This window comes from Taeniopygia guttata, chromosome 24, assembly GCF_048771995.1.
Source record: "Taeniopygia guttata chromosome 24, bTaeGut7.mat, whole genome shotgun sequence".
NCBI classification, from domain to species: domain Eukaryota; kingdom Metazoa; phylum Chordata; class Aves; order Passeriformes; family Estrildidae; genus Taeniopygia; species Taeniopygia guttata.
This window is the reverse complement of record NC_133049.1, coordinates 625895-638041: the sequence shown is the minus strand read 5'-3', so window position 1 is coordinate 638041 and position 12147 is coordinate 625895.

Genomic DNA, 12147 nt, shown 5'->3' with positions numbered 1-12147 from the left:
CGTGTCCTTCCTAACAGCTTACATTGATTAAACTCGGAGCAGTACAATAACAACAGAGCAGGAAATGGATGCTTGTGAAATAGAACACAAATATTCCCCTTTTACCTGTGCAGGTAGTGCTGGGGGTGCCTTCTCAAGCTGGTATCATGGCAGGAGGTAAAAGCCAGCATTAGCAGGGTTCTTTGGGTTACAAGACCAGGCTGTTGCAATTCCATGTTGTTCATACTTTCATCAATATTTCTGTATCTGTTTAAAAAAAAAATGAGGGGGTTTTAGGTTTCTACTCCTGGAAAACTGTTGCAGAGACCAGTTCCCGTGGCAGACCTTCATTAAATTTTCTGTCTAGGCCTCTGTGTGTCTCATTCCATGGCCTTTTATTTTTCCCTGGCATTGTCCACAAGCAGTTCTCCCTCTATGCTGCTTTTCTCCTTGGGTATTTAAAGCTGGGGATCAGATCTCCATGCAATCTTCATCCTGTCAGGCTCTTGGAGGCTTGTCCCATGAGATAATCTCCTTCCCAGGATCACTCCCATATCCTTTTGCTGTTTCTGTTCCAAGCTGGATTTGTCTTTCTTGAACACAGGAGATGAAAACCATACACACTGCTGTAGTGAAGGTCTTACAGCAGCACCTCCTCTATCCCAGATATCTCATCGAGCTCATTTTGGAGTTGAAATGGTGGGTTTTTCAAGGTGGGCCACCTGATTTTGGTAGCCAGATACCTCATTAAATCATTCAGTGATTACCACATGGTTTGCTTCTGCCATATCTCATTTCTCAATCTCTGTTTCCATGCAGGTTGTACAATTCCTTTAGTAATGGCAGTCTGATTCAGCTTTTTGTCATCAGCCAAATTTGACGGCTTAACTCTGCTTTTACTGCACAGGGTTTTAATTGAAGACTTACATAAAATTAATCTCAGTTGGAGTCCTGAACAACTACGTTAATAAACTTCTTTGAGCCCACTTGCCCCTCTCTCTCTCTTTTCTTTTTATCTCCAACCACCTCTGGACCCTCTCGTACCAGCCATGCTTTTGTTAGTGAAGATAGTACTTCTCTTTGCAGAAGTGGAGAATTCATGCAACTGCTGTTGGATGACATTTACCTTGTCTAGAGAATCCATTATCTTATTGAAAAGAAAGTAGCCACAGCAAAATCTTTTCACATTATACCAGTTCCCTGTATCTCTTCTGCTTTATTTTCCTAAGCTGTTAAAATCTGTTTTATCAAATTTTCTTCGTAATTCTTAAATATAGGAGACAATTTTTCATGCTAAGTTGACTTACTATAACCTTTGCTCTGGGGTTTCTGTGATAAATCATCTTGTCTGTAATATGAGATTCATTTCTTACAGAATTGTCATAGTTCCAAATTTTCTGCCTGAATGTCCCTCCCTGAGTCCTGCTTTCAACAATTTGAGGATTTGCATTCATTTTTCCTATATGGAGTCATTAATTCCATAAATGGAAATCTTGCTTTCCACAAGTGCGGAGATATCCTTTGTCTAACCCAGGAGGTGCCAGTGGATGGGGACACCTGCATGGAAAGATGGATCTGCACCGTTTATAGCAAGTTTGTCTTACCAAATGCAGAGCACCCAGACATCAGCCCAGCCCTGTTTCTTCTGAGAATTCAAAGGTCAGGCAAACAGGGGAGGGAAATGGGAGCAATGCTGCTCAATATAATTCCAAACAGTTTTAATGACAATGGCCTTTCATATCTGCCAGTGGGGTTTTAAATTTTTTTTTCTTTTTAGCTCTCTGCCATTGTTAATCTTTTTTCTCCCAGTCATCCTCTCTGTTTATTTTTGTTGCAGATTTATTAGGTACACAGTTAAGTGCCATTTAGCTTTGCAGAACTGTCATCACCAGCACTTTATGAATGGGATCTTTCACTGACAAACTATTTAAACACTAAAAGGGGGGAAAATTTACTGCTCCAGGTCAATGAAGAAGCCAAGATCAACTGAAACTCAGCTGTGTTTCTCCTTGAATACAGGAATATGACAAAGGTGCTCACAGTTTTCTTTAATGTATTCTCATCCTTAATTTATCCTCACACGTCAACTGGACTGTCACTCTGGTTTGCAGTGCTACTTTTCCTAAAATAATGCCTTTTTTGTTCTGACAGCTTGCAAGAGCCCAGAGATCTAAAAATATAGCTAAACAGGCACTCATACACCTGCTAATTTAGGCTATGGATAAGCTGTAACCAGTCATGCAGGCACTGACAACCAATTCCAGTCAGGGAAGTTTTTTCAATAAAAAGCGAGGACAGTTCTGCAGATCAAATGCAATCCTGGATGTGGGAGTCTGGGAGTAGGTCTCCCTTCATAATCTTGAAAAAAATTCTTACTGTATTTTAGTATTTCTGACCCAGAGCTGCCACAAGTGCAGAGTGGTGTGTTCTTTTTTCAGCCAGCAGATTCCCAAGAATTCCTCCCTGTGAGGGTGGGCAGGCCCTGGCACAGGTGCCCAGAGCAGCTGTGGCTGCCCCTGGATCCCCGGCAGTGCCCAAGGCCAGGCTGGACAGGGCTCGAAGCCACCTGGTCTAGTGTCCCTGCCCAGAGCAGGGGGGTGAAAGGAGCTTTGATTACCTTCCAAGACAAACCATTCTGGGATTCTGGGATTCTGTGTCAGAGCTGGACTTTTCCCTTGGTTGCCTGTTCCACCCATGGAGCCTGGTATTGATTCTGTGTGTCAGAGTGGTTCTTGCTAGTGGTTATCTCTGCCCTCCTTCAGTCTCCCAGCCTAGGGAAGTCCTGCAGGAAGTTGTGCTTGCTGTATTTTCCTCGTTCCTCTTGCAAGGGAATTGTGTCCCCCTTTTTTTCAGCCTTGTAATGTATATAACCTTCAAACAATGGTGCAATGTTGTTTGTTTGCTTATATGATTTCATGTGTTTATCATGTCCTTCACATCCTAATCTTTTGGAGTTGTCTTTAACTACTTGGAGTTGTCTTTAACTACTTGGAGTTTGTAACTATATATTTATATATGTGTGGGGGGGGGGGTGTGACTAAAGGTTTGCAGAGGGGCTGGCCAAGCTCCAGGAGTGCAGCCAGGGAGGACTGTGGGATGTTGAGTGAGGGACCAAGGTGGCCTCAGGTCTCCCGACCCTCTGAATTCCACTGCTTTGTTCCCAAGTGAAATTTTCCTCTCCACCTGATCCCAGGATATTGCCAGGCAAACAGCTGGGAATCAAGTTGTATTGTAAAGCTGACAAAAGTGACAATTTTCTATATTTTTCTGTAGCAGTTCCACATTGCTGTGGAAGCTTTTTGACTAATCCACTCAGATTTGGAGTTAATCCTTCTGGACTTGGAATATTTGCATGTTGGTATTTGAGAGATTTAAATGGACACCACTAACCCCTATGGGGTTTTGTTTCTTAACATACCTTAGATTAGAAACTTTATCTGTGGAGGAAGATGAGACACAAAGGCTTCTTTTTGGTAGCAATCTGCTTTGATTTTATTCTCTTTACAGGGTGAAATCAAGAAACAAGAACTCCACGGCTATGATTTTAATGCTTTGACAACTTTAGTTAATGCAGAACTTCTACGTTAGGAGAAGTTCCCATTTTACAGATATGGAAACTAAAGGTTCAAAGAGATGAAACAGTTCTCAAAATAACAAAGACGAAAATGACAGGAGTGCAAACCCCAGGGGTCCTCTTTGACAGCAGTAAGAGCATGGACATGAGTTCAGCTGCTCATAAGAAAAGTATTTTAATTCCTTTGAGAGGGTTTGACTGGAGTTTCTCTTAAATTCTCCCAAATTTATGTGCTGATGGTGCACTGGGAAATATTTTAATAGCCTTTATTTTTACCACCTGCAATTCAGCAGGTTCAGGATGGGAGCAAACTGGAAAATTTAGGTCTGGAGCTGGATCATGACACCCCACATAAGTGGAGTAGAGTGGAGTTTGCTGTTAGGGGTGAACTGGGATTTAATGGATTTAATGTCATAATTTCTCGATGGAAGTTGCTAATGATTTACACAATTTTGTTTCTCCTCCAGTTTTAGTTGGTAGTTGGTTCACTTTGTCAAAATTTTGTTGCTTTTGTGGTATGCAAAAAATAAGCCCTTTCAGGACTGACAAATTAAAGGTGAGGAAATGCACTTTTTTTCCACTTTTATTTTTTTGAATTAAAGCAGATGTTTTTATTATCATGCTGATAGTCTGTTGGACAATGATACACAACAGCAGCTTGAAACATTTCCTCCTTTAAATGGGCTTCATCCCAGCTTACTTTGACCATCTTAAAGTTTGCTGTTAAGTCTGAGGTGACCATCTCCTTCCATCTGTGGCCAGTGTGAAAAATCAGACAATTTATGCTGTCTCCTGCAGAGGGGAGTCATTCTCTGGAGACACCACTAAATGTACACAGAGAGATCCTTTCCCTAATCTCCTTCACGTTTTTAGTTAACAGCTGAAGACACCAGACCTTGATTTGCATGGAATTGATGATCACTGGGCATTTTTAGCAAAAGCAGATGTCTTAGAGTTCGTTTTTAGCTGAAAACTAACACAGAAAGGTCTAGGGGAAGATGTCCCTGACCATGGCAGGTTTTAAGGTCCCTCCCAACCCAGACCATTCTGTGGAAATGGAGAATATGGAGTAATATGGAGCAGTTTAGAAAAGTGGCTGACTCCTGTGCATCCAGCCTGTGTCACATTGGCTGCCAAGGGGAATACGAGGAGCAGCTCAGACAGATGGAGAGGAATCTTTCCTCCTTTTCCTGACCTCCAGCAGCTGGCTTATCCCTGGTACATGACACCGTATCTGCCTTCCAAATGCTCCTTACTCCTGGCTGTAATGACCCTAGGTATCATTATCCACAGAAATTACTTTGGTTCTTGGGTTTCAGAAGCACCGTGTGGCAGGGAGTCCTGCAGCCTCATTAGGCTCTCAGTGCACCCTCCCTCCTCCCTCCTGTGCTGATCTTCTTCTTCTTCTTGCTTGTCAAGGATGGGGACAAGGATGTGCCCTGGTCAACTCGTCATGTGCCTCTGGGTCACAGTCCTGCCCCCCTTCTCTCACCTGGCACTGTGTCCTTGTGTTGTCAGTGGGTGAGAGGAGAATTGAACCCATCATCTCTGTAATTGCTAGGGTTTATAATTAATAAAAATCAAATTTTGTCCATTTTTTTTTTCTTTTCAGGAACTCTTAGTTATTAATAATACTTTATAGTATTGACAGATGTCACAGTAAAAATGGGTGATCTCGCTGAGCAGGCTGTGAGTGGTGATGTGCTCAGCCTTTGTTTCTAACTTGGGGAAAGCGAAGAGAAGTGGAGGCTGCTTACTGAGGTAATAATCACCTGCTGTTAGAGCCATTCCATTTGAAACACTCCCCCATGCTCAGGCTCAGGGGGTGTGAATGGAGGCAGCGTGAACATGGTTGGAGCTGTACAAAACCTTTTATCACAGGACTGGGCTGTGCCAACTCCCCTACAAGAAGGGTACTTGTTCTGTCAGGGAGTTCAGCAGCTCTTGGGCTCCAGGCAGAAAAAAAGAGCTGCAATTGCAGCCTCTGGAGAATCGTGTCTTTGAGGACTGGTTTTTTTTCTCTAATGAACATTATATTTTTTGCATTAAAATCTGAAATGACATGCATCTCATTTTTAAATCTACTGGATTTTCCCTAATGGAAAGGAGGGATAATGGAGACATCAGGAAGATGTTTTAGCAGCGTGGCTAATTGAGCATGGAGACTGTGCCCAGGGTATGGGGGAGTTTCCATTAATGGAAATATTGATATCCAGGATAAACTTCTCTTTTTAAGAGACTCCCTTTAGTTAAAATTAATTCTCTACTTGTATTCTAAGGAAGATGAAAAGAGGGAATCACACGGGTTCCCTCCCCCTCATGGTGTTACGTTGCCTCCCAGGCTGGCACTGCTGGGATAAGAACAACTCTTTAGGAAATGGATGGGATAACTCCCAGGTGCTGATGGATGCTCTCAGCTGGGTCTGTGGCCAGTCCCAAGCCCCCAACTGCATGTGGTAGGATATCCACAATTCCTTTTTCCTGCAGAATAGCCTGGAATTGCTGCAACGAGTGAGGCTTAATCCTGTCTTGGCATTGTGTTGTTTCGGGCATGCCTCCCTGGCAATCTTGCTTTATAAATAGAGGCAGCAGGACTGCCAAAATGACAGGCAAGGAGTGTTTTGGGCCTGTGACATGGTGCCACCATATGTGAATCTGCCAAGGATTAGAAATGGATGGCATGGAGCTCCTCTCACCTTCAGCCCCCAGCTTGGCACAACTCCATCAGGTTTTTGGATTGAACAGCAGGAGGAAAAGAGGGAATGGACAGACATCTGTAGGCAGGGCAGACTGGAATGATGGAAAAAGCGGAGAGGCAGCATCTATTATTATTGGGGTTTGTATCTCACCCCACATTAATGTTTCCAGGAAAAAAAAAAAACAGATTTATTTATCATTTCATTATCTTGCAACACCCAGTTTCTAGCAATCCCAGCATCCAAGGCCTGGAGTTTACAAGTGAAACACTGACAGGTTTATGAAATTCATCAGCCTAGCTGGTCAGAGCACGGTGCTAATAATGCCAAGGCTGCAGGTTCTATCTCAGAATGGGCTCTTTGCTTAAGAGTTGGATTTGATGATCCTTGTGGGCCTCCTTTCAACTCAGAATATTCTGTGGTTCAAATTTCTTCAGGAACCAGGAATGTTTATCCAAGTGTAGGTCTGATAGGGAATGTATATCTGGGGGTGGGGTTGTTGCTTTCTGGTTTGTTTGGGTTTTGTTTTAATTAAGTTGGTAATCTGCATTCCATTGGGGCAGGAGAAGGGAACAGCCTCTCATTCTTTTCACCTGTTGTAGTAACTTGAAATCTTTGCTTAACTAGAATTCTTGGGTTCAAGAGCAGTACAGCGCAGGACTGTACAGGAACCAAGAGATGTGGTCAAGTTATTTTCAGTTGACATAAATCAGTGGGGAGACATTTATACCTTCTGAGCATCTGGCTGGGGATTATGTGTCACCTTCTGTCCTCCCTGCAAGAGGCTCATCCCATGAACAAGGAATAGCCTTGACCTGGAGATGTTCCCAAGAAAGGTCAGGGTCACACAGAGCAGCTTCTGAGGAGCCGCTGAGGGTGGGAGTTTGCAGCTCTTGATGCCACATCCATGGGAAGTTTCTTATCTTTCTGTTTTGGGGGAGGAGGGGGATAGGACAGTGGAGGGAGTGATGCCATGGGTTTCCCAGGCTGAGGGACAGGGCTGGAAATCATTGTGTGGAGAATATAACCTAAAAGAAAGTCTGGTGCTAGGTAACAATGAGACCTGTAATTGCAGATAAACACTGGGAAAACCCCACAAATCACAAGACTGTGAATTGAATTGTTACATATATTTTGGAGTGGAAAAGAAGAGTCCTAACTGGTGAAGCTTGGCCTTGGCAGAAGAAGCTGCTCCCATCTATTATCTTTTGAGGCAGCCAAAGGGTGAAAGAAAAAGGGAAGAGAAGACAGAAACCACATATAAACATTAATTAATGCTCTCCAGGGTTCTTCTTCTTGGTCATGTTAAACCTTTAATCTCTGGGATTTAATAATACAGTGGCTTTTTATTCATCTCCAGATAATGTGTGTACAGGGAGTGCTGGGGAAAGCCTGTGCATCCAACTCCTGCAGCATGAGAGCCTTCATTCCACTGGAACGTGGGTGCCCCAGAGTCCCTCCGCTTAAGCTCACCTTCCCTGTGCTTTAATCCCTTTCCTTTCCCATTGGCAGCAGGTGAAGGGAGTGCCCACAGTCCATCACATCACCTCCATGGAAAGGTACTAACTTTGGGGAATGTATGATATCCCCTTCAACCACACATAGAGAATCAGGGAGTCATTAAGGCTGGAAAAGCTCATGAAGACCAACCATCCTGACACTCTTCCAGCATCAGTGGTATCCAGAGGTAGCACAGTACCCGAGGTCGGTGGCACAGGAGCCCCGGGTGTGCCCCTGCCATGTGGGTGAAGCACTCAGTGGCTGCTAGCAGGGAGAGCTGGAATGGATTTCTTCTCCTGCAATTACTGCTGCTCCTTGGCAAGGGAAATGCTCCCTCACTTGAACCCTTGAGGTTAAGCCACATCATTCCTGAGTGTCATCCACTGCTTAAAGGTGCTGTCAAGAAGATGACACAAGAATTTGTTAAGAAACTAACGTTTCCCCTCATCCCCTGCTGTCCCTCAGGGCTTGCAGGCACCCGGGTTCAGGAAGTAGTAATGAGAGGGGAAGAATTAAATCACATTCCAATTGCCTCAGAGCCAGCACTGGGGAAGGGACTGGTTCCCACCTCTACCTGGGCTGTGTCTTCCATGCAGCAGAGGGGGAAGGCAAAAGCTCTGGGCCCTCTTTCTGATTGTATCAAAATTTTTAACCCCCATTATTGTAATTGATGGGACTCCAAGAATCTCCAGTGTTTATTCCTTAGCTCCATTTTGCAGATGAATGGCTAAGACTTGACCGCCCAGTGTTTCCCAACCTGACTCACTGTTGCAAGCAACAGGTAATATCAAGATAATAACAGTTTTAAGAGATAGAAAATAGTACATTTCCATAGATATTTCTAAGAGCTGAGCAAGCAAGAAGTGTTCATCCCACCAACAAGTATGAGAGAGCCCAGGGAGAACACTCAGCCTGAAAGTGTCTCCTCTTTCAGAAGCCTTGCTCCGTTTTTCACATGCAGAGCAAACCATTCATTTTCTCCAGCAAATAATGATAGTTTGGGGTTAAGATTTATGGCATGGATGTTAGTGTCTTGATGGTAGATATGCAAGGATATTTAACTATTGCCAAAGGTGGAAATTCATAAAGATGATGGAAGAGTTTCTCCTCAGACAGCACAAAATGTCATTTTTTTACTGAAGATCTTGTCAAGCCAGCGATGCTGTCTGTTTTTCTCTCCTCCCCTTTCCCTTGGCACCTGTGGTGTATATGACTGCTTCTCTGGTTTTATGGGCTAACAAGGGTGCAGGAAAAGTACTTCTCATATTTTTTTCTCTCCCTCTGTATTTGTATTTCTCCCCTGACATCTCTCACTCAAGTTCAAAGCCTCCAGCCTAAGTACCTTTGTGCAACTTTGCTCCCAACTCCTTCCCTGGCTCCTTCCCAGCCAACTGCTTCACTCCACTCTGAAGTTTTTAAGTGGTTTTTGCCCCATTGCTTGCTTAGTCCACAGGTTCTCCTCAAAAATAGACATAGTATTTCTGCTGGGAAAAAATTCCTGAAGTAGCTATTTCAGTACAAGATAACAACAGTATTAATAAAAGGAATATTAATACTAATAGTAATAATAATGAAAATAAATTAATTTTGCAGGAAATTGAGTGTTTTGGCTGAATTTTTCCCACTATCTGGGGTCTCAGGTGGAGCCTCAACAGGCAGTGCCACATCCTGCTTGTCGAGAACTCCCTGCTCACAGACCCTGTCCTCAGATGCTTGGGAGCACAGATGAACATGGAAATGAGCAATAAACAGAGGTAACCCAGCCAAGCAAAATGAAGGAGGAAAAAGGCTTGATAGTAATTTTTGTTTTGGAAAAAACTATTTGAAAGCACGTGCTGAAAGTAGGATGAGCTGATGGTTGGCAGCTCCTGGGGGCAGACACGGCCTCAGGACTGTGGCAAGGTCAGGTAGAGTTTTTCTGCTTATATCTTTCATCACTGAGGATGCACATTGGCTTCCCAAAACAATTATCTCCTGAAAGATAGGTTGCCTTTAGGAAAGGGGCTTAGCCCCATGCCTCAACCAGACCCTGCATTCACTTTCAAGAAAAGTGAGACTCACAGCAGAATCAAAAAATCAGAAGTTCCCCTCTTTCCAACCTTCTTCCATTCCAGCAGAAGAGAAGTAGAGGGATGCCACAGCCAGCCCTGGATGCTGGTGATGCCCCTCTGCCAAAACCTGACCCACCAAATCCCTCCAGCTGGGAAGTGCTGTCTTCTGTCCTTTCACAGGGCTCCTTGTGGCTTTCAGGCTCATTTAATCCATGAAGTAATTGGAATTGCTTCATGAATAGGCAAGAGAGAGTAAATTAGGTTTTTTTTAACCTTTTCCCACAGGCATTGAGTGTGTATTGGCTTATTTGGGCAGAACCACATAACTTTGAGAGGTCTGGAAAGTGGGGCCATGTCGAATGTGTGCTCTGGCACAGAGCAGTTGGTGCTGGGCACCTGATCATGCCATCCCGAAACCCCTGGGCGAGGCAAGCTGGGAGTAGTGGATGGATTCTTCTTGCACAGTTTCTTGGAAACTGCAGCCAGAATGTGCCATGGAAGATGGGAGAAGCAGAGAAGACATGCAGCAACCCAATAGCACATTGTTATTTCAGGTTCTGGTCCCAGTGCTTCAAGTGTCATGATAGAATGGTCTTTAAAGAAAAATGGATGAATTATGCACTTAGGGAGGAGGAAAAAAAAGATGGGTAAAACTTTATTTTGCTTCAGATCCATGAGCAACTGATTTGACCTCCCATGGAATATATACCACAGAATTTTCTGTGCCATGTCTGTGACAGAAGATGCCATGATGGCACTAATTTGGTACCTGGAGTGATGGACCACTGCAGGTTTCTTGTCCTAGGGAACTCATGGTCTCAGTGGATAAAGCAGGAGGAGAGAAGGAAGCATGGAAAAATTATTCCTGCAAAGCTATGCTCCAAAAGAAGGTTCCAAGACATGACCACTCCCAGTTTTGGTCAGATGCTTGGAGCATGGGATCAGGAGGAGAGGACACAGCTCTTTGCTGGGTGGGTGGTCACCACATGGACAAGGAATTAGGTGAATACAGCATCAGCATGTCCTTCTTGATCACAGCTCTCCTGCCAAGGAGAAGGGATGGGAAGAAGCTCTTGAAGGATCTTTCCTTTGCCTCACTACTTTCCTCTCTGGTGTGATGGACATTCATTTTCCTACCAAACTTTTGGGACAACCATGTCTTTCTGTCTTGTTCTCCAAACCTGCACACCAAACCTCTGCTCTTCAGAGGACATGTGAGAGCCAGGAAGAGCTTCCCTGAGGCATGGAAACCCTGAGTGGAGCTCTAGCCCTGCCCACTCCCAGATGTTTTCTGATAACAATGTTTTAATAAAGGATCTGTCACTCAAATATTATCATTAAAGCAAAAAGGAATGAAAAGTAATTAGAACTCTGAGCCCAAAGGGGCAATGTGGAAAAAAAACCCCAGACCTACAACCTAACCAACAACACAGGGATTGAGACACCATAAGCTTAAAGCTGAGCTTCAGAATCCCTCTGGGAATTATTTTCTAGTCCAAAATCCAGAGGGGTCCATGATTAATAGCCTGATCCTTCTCTACAACAGCAGCTGGTAGGAGATTGATTCAAGTGTTAAATCCTTTCTCTGTCCTCCACCATCGGGTTTGAGCTGGGAATGAAGCAGTGGGAGGAGAGCCAGGAATGAGTAAAGCATCCCGAGCTGGAGCTGATCACAGCCCAGAGCTCTTGTTCCCACTTGGGCGATGGTCTCACAACATGAGGCCTCTGCCAGCTCCGGGATTCTTTTTGCTATATCTTGAGAATAGGTGTCCATCCAGAAATCCCTGACTCTAAGAGTCGTGGCATCTCCTGGGAGCTGTGTTTCCTGGGAGAAATGAAGAAGTAGATAAATCAGAACATTTATACTTCTTGCAGAAGGTGGGGAAATCTGGAAAAGGTGTCATCTATGAATGAAGAACTTAGGAGAGAACCTTTATTGTATTCATGTTCTGGTTGCTTTAAAGCTGATCTCATTCTCTGTGGCAATGAGTCACAGGGGGTTGAATTTGTGTGGGTGGCAATTTAAAAATTTCCTCTGCGTAAGGAGAGCGGGGTTTGACAAGTGGGCTCTTGGTACTTTCTCTTCTCCTCCTACATGGGGACAGCATTGCTCCCAGAGGTGGTGGAGTGAATAATTTCTCCTTTTAATGGCACTTCTGCATCTTCATAGTCCATCCCCGGCCAATTATGGATTAAAACCCATTTGGCAGAACCCTCAAAAATGATTTTTTGCAAAGGGTTTTCCAGTAGGAGAGGAATTTGCAGGATGGGGGGCAGGGGGAGGATTATTTCTCACCTTCCCTCTTGGCCAGGAGCATCTCCTCCACCCAGTGCATGCAGTTAATTC